The 5732-nt window shown below is 27.4% G+C and overlaps 1 long non-coding RNA gene across 1 annotated transcript; it reads right to left on the reverse strand.

The window, feature by feature from the left end:
• Window positions 1-5277: 5277 nt before the first annotated feature.
• Window positions 5278-5732, reverse strand: LOC145798913 (uncharacterized). Its single transcript, XR_014340788.1, has 2 exons — window positions 5672-5732; window positions 5278-5568 (listed from the first exon to the last, which is right to left on the reverse strand). It is a non-coding gene; the product is annotated as an uncharacterized LOC145798913 (long non-coding RNA).

Below are 5732 nucleotides of genomic sequence, written 5' to 3' on the forward strand. Positions count from 1 at the left end.
AAATTTACAATAATAATGTGACAATATCATTATTATAAATAAATTTATCTTTAATAATATTTTATTTTAAAGTAAAAAATTCATAATAAACTATATTATTATATGTATATAAATTATATATAAATTTTTTATTTATATGATATCAAAATATAATTTTTCTTGGTAGTAAGCACGAAGGAGACGTCAATGGTGCACTGAAGTCAATAACGCATCTCAGTTTTGTCCAATAATTTAACTTTATTACTACAATAATAAACAAACCACCAGACTCTACTAAACACACGAGTTAAGGGATGGGCTTTTCTCTAATTTTCATCTGAATTGAAGAGATCTCAGTCTATGAAATTTTGTCATGAATCTTGTTTTAATAATTTAAATTATTTATTTTTTAAAGTTCTTTATATATATCGTTCATAAAAAAGGAGAAGGTTTTCCTCTAATTTAAGAAGTAGGAATTCTTTCAATCCACATAATGTGACATTTTATGAATGGCCCAGAGACTATATAAGTTTGCCTCGTTCAGAAAGAAATTTTTGTTTATGAACTGGGCCAAGCTTTTGTTACTATCAGTATTGTGTCATTAGGAGTATGGTTAGTATTGTGTCATTAGGAGTATGGTTGTCTTCTCTGCTTTCTGCACAAGTTCTCAAGCCTGACTTTGTAAATAAATCCTCACGAATTTCTAATATATTTTGTGTCTAGATATATTCTGTAATTGTACATGTATCACATCTTATTGCATTGTTTTTTATTTTTAATTTTGTTTTCAAACTTAGTTTATTTATTATTTTAATAAACATCAATTATTAGTTCTTAATAATTGTTTATGACAGGTATTTTTTTCAACCATATAAAATTAGCACAATTTTTATAATAAAAAAAATAAAAATAAAGGCTATGGCGGCGTTTTTGAACGTCACTATATCCCTACCCCAACGGATAGATTTTTAAAATGTATAAATGCTTTTAACGGCGTTTCCAAAACGTCGTTAAATGTCATAGTGACATCACAGTACAATTAGGGCAGGACATTTGGCGGCGTTTTTACAAACGCCGCCTATAATAATATAACGACATTTTTCAAACGCCATAAAGCTATAGCGACGGCCGCGTCCTTTGCGTTTGGTACTAAACGTCACAAAAATAATTAGCGACGCTTTCACTACCTAAGCGGCGTTTTTAAAACGCCGCTAAAAGTCCATTTTCCAGCAGTGCGCACCTCAGTTTTGTCCAATAATTTAACTTTATTACTACAATACTAAACAAACCACCAGACTCTACTAAACACACGAGTTAAGGGATGGGCTTTTCTCTAATTTTCATTTGAATTGAAGAGATGTTGTCTCAGTCTATGAATTTTTGTCATGGTTCTTGTTTTAATAATATGAATTATTTATTTTTTAAAGTTCTTTATATATATCGTTCATAAAAAAAAAAAAGAGAAGGTTTTCCTCTAATCCAAGAAGTAGGAATTCTTTCAATCCACATAATGTGGCATTTTATGAATGGCCAAGAGACTATATTCAAGGAAATATGTATTTGGAATCCTAATTATTTTAGGTAGCCTGTTCATCTTCTTCTTCTTCTTCTTCTTTTTTTTGTAATTAAATCTTTCTCTGAAAATTCAAAATTTTGGTAATTTTTGGGTGACCCATATGTTGATTATTATTTATTTATTTTTACATGATCAAATTGTTTCACAATTGTATTACACAATTAGTACCCAGTTGAAAATCTACGTACATTGTTTCCATTATACGAAAAAAAAGAAGAAAGAAAAACTACATACATTAGACAACATTATGTGCTGTAAAATTTTATCAACAAAAATCAGTTTGTTTTGTTTAATTTTTGAGTTTTATGATTTGCTTTTTTTTTCAAAAAAAAAAAAAATTCTTTAGTAACCTTTTTATATTATAATTAAAGTTTTATATGAATAGATGTACTTAAAAGTAGGGGTGGGCAACGGTTTATCCGATTCATAAAAATCGCCCAACCCGCATACAAATAGGCGGTTTCGTAAATACAATGTGGACAGATGCGGTTTGAAATATGACATGTTTGTGGGTTGCGAGTTTAACCCGTACTCGCAAGCACCCGCCCGCACTTTTTATTTTTTTATTTTTTATCTTAACCATTGATTTTATTCCTATATCCCACCTAGATATTTTTGTCCAAAACAAAACATCTTTTTTTTTTGACTTAGTCTAACATTACATTTGCTAATAATATTATATCAACTGAAACTAAATAAATACTGATTATATTATTATCGTTAGATAACTGAACTTGTCCTAGATGAAGTGTAATTTGGAATTTTAAATTCTTTAATGAATATGGAGTTCTAGTTTAGAATTTTGAAATATGTGGTTGTGTTAGTTTATGATTTGATTTAAGATTTTGAATGATTTGTTTGTGTTACGAATTGATTTTGTTGTGTTTTTAATTTTATAAGTTTTAATTCATTAGTCATTAATGTTGGAGCATTTTAGAAAATGGGGAGAAAGGGGCTCAAAATAAATATTTACAAAATGGGAAAAAAATAAGACTCAAAAATAAATTTTTAAAGAAAAAAGTTTAATCTGCAAATCGCCCACACATCTACGAACCCTATCTGCACAAACCGCAAACCGCACTGCTGGTGATTGTTTTGGTTGTCTTTTTTCCAATCTGCACAGATGCGGGTGGGTCTAAACTGATCAGCAAACCGTCTAAATCCGAACTGTGAACACCTCTACTTAAAAGTTAAAATATTTGTAAAGGAAAATCTGAAAAAAAGTTTACTAAAACCAAATAAAAAACAAAAACAAAAAGTGACACTTTTGTTTGTTTGTTTGTTCGCTTATTTGCTTTTTTATTTTTTGTTGTGATTTTTTCTATATTCTACAACACACAATGTTGTCTAATATATGTAAATTTTCAATTGGTATTAATTGTGTAATATAATTTTGAAACAATTTGATCGTGCACTTTCCTATATAAATATATTCAAAAATTATCAAAATTAAATTATATATTTTTTTAATAAAAATATAATTACAAAAATAATACACAAGTTACCTAAAATAATTACGATTCCAAGTACATGTTTAATCTCTTAACCAATCATAGAATACCACATTGCTTGGGTTGTAGGAGCTCCTACATGTTGGGTTGGAGGAAAACCTTTTTCTAAAATAAATTAGGTCTATTCGTTAATTGTAGTATCTTCATTTTATTGTTTTTGTGTAAAAAATATGAATAGTAAGTGTGTTTTTGAAAATAGACCATTCATTTTTTTGAATACAAATGTCATAAATTGAAGATACTAAGATTATCAAATTGACATAATTTTTTTTATGAATGGCATACACAAATAGTTTTTTTTTTTTTTAAAAGAGTACGGATTATTGAAACGAGACCTATAATAGGTTCCATATATTTAGACAACGCCTCTCCAATCTAGATGAGAACTGGAGAAAATCCTATCTCTTATTGTTATTAGTAACATGTAAGATGTATTCACACAAAAACATGTAAGATGTAATTCTTTTTAAGATGTCATTATTTTTAAGATGTAATTATTTTTTAGGGATAAAATATTTTAATTGTTAAAAGTTTTTTTATTTTACTTTTAGTGACAAAATTAAATATATAATGATTAATTATTATATTTTTTGGATCAAATTTTTTGTCTTAAAAATAAATCTTTTTGGCACATAGTCATTTTGTCTCTAGAAATTTATTTATTAGTAATATTTTTAAAATTTGTTACTGAAGGCCTTTTTGACTTTTCAAAATGATTTTTTAGCTAGGAATCTTGTGACAATATAAATTGGTCTCTTAATATTTTTTTTACAATTTATTTATTTTTATTTTTAAGAAAAAAAATTTAATTCCTAAAAACCTTAATTATATGTTGGAGTGAAAGACCATTGGGCTAATAGCCGGTGTTACAAAATGAATGAAGAAATAATTTTTAAATGGCCTAATGATTTGACATTTAATAATTTAAAGATGTGATAAATATATTTTTTAAATGAGGGGATTATTATTTTGAACCAATCAAAAATTATATGTTGTTTATATATTTTGATCTTGTTTCGTGCAATTTATGGAGCTATTTAAAACTCTCTTCTTCTTTTTTGAAATTATGTGTCAGAACATTTGGTTTAATTTCTGCTTATAACTTATGGATTAGGAGCCATGTTTTTATACTTTTACTTTTTAATTTTGATTATTAACTTTCAACTTATAAAAATTGTACCAAACAGACCTTTTGTTAGCTGGGGCGAAACCAAAAATTTTATCCGGGAGGAGCCAATATATATGTAAAAAAATGCCGAGTTAGTTTCCATACATTACTAATTGAATATAATTTTTTATTTAAGTGTTGCAAAAAAAGCCTTTTACGAGAAAATTAAATAAATTTAACAAACATTTTTTTTTTTCAATTTTCAAGAATTTTGAAACATTGATTAGATCTTAGTATAAAATTAGTTAAACCATTATTTCAAACTATTATATTGATTAATATAATCTATTAAATACAAAGTAAAAAATGATAATATTTAAAGTTACTCTCAATAAAGTTGAATGTTACATATCAATTAATTCATTTAGAAATTAATCAACTATGACCCAACTCTTGCATGCCATTGAGAATATACTACAAAAAAAATTGACTTTTTGCGACGATAAAATACTGTCGCTAATACTCCTAATGCCGTCGCTAATACTTTTTGCGACGACAAAATGACTTTTTGCGACGGCAAGAGGGGGGTCGCAACTGCAGGGGTTGCAAAAGAGTTTTTGCGACGGTAAGTGCCGTCGCTAATGTTTTGCGATGGCATTTTTACCTTTTTGCAACGGCACCGTGCAGTCGCTAATAACGTTTGAAATTTCTTAACTTTTTTGCGACGGCCCTATTTTACCGTCGCTAAAAATGTTATTTGAGACGGCAAAAAATACCGTCGCTAATAGTCTTTTTTTTTAAAAAAAAAAAACACTGTTTTTTGTGACGGTGTGGTGCCGTCGCAGAAAGTATAAAAAATATGAAATTTTTTATTTTTTACGACAGTGTAATGCCGTCGCAAAAAATATTAAAAAATAATAAAATTTTTATTTTAAATAATAAAATTTCTATTTTTTGCGACAGTATAATGTCGTCACAAAAAGTAAAACCTATAACAAAATTAATAAAAATATTAAAATTTTTTATTTTTTCCGACGGTGGTGCCGTCTCTCACTCTCTAAGAGCTGATTATTTACATTCCATTCACAAAAAACATCATAACAGAAAATAAAAATAAAAATTGATCAAACCATCAAATTCAATATTTTACAAAGAATAATTAAACTGTACATGTTCATAAAAGCATATTTAAATTATAAAATTCACCCAAATCCTATAAAATAATAAAATAAAATCTAAAATTCACCAATCAACACATTGGATATTTAAATGCTCTTACAAAAAATAAAAAATTTCCAACAAGATCTCAATTTTGAGCCTATTTCAAAAATCAAGCTGCAAATTCCTTACTTCTAGAATCAGATCTTCCCCTCGGCAAAATTTATCCTTTTGACCTACAAATAAATAGATAACAGTTGCAAATTATAATCTTTTGGAGAAACCAACTATTTAAACACCAGTAATGAAGACAATGAAAACTGTGGAAAGAACACTTACGTTGTCATCAGGAACAACTGCATATCTCTCAATTGGAGAAACCAAAGCTTTCCCTGCTCAC

Source organism: Camellia sinensis, chromosome 9 (assembly GCF_055761805.1).
Source record: "Camellia sinensis isolate YWXY chromosome 9, ASM5576180v1, whole genome shotgun sequence".
Lineage (NCBI taxonomy): Eukaryota > Viridiplantae > Streptophyta > Magnoliopsida > Ericales > Theaceae > Camellia > Camellia sinensis.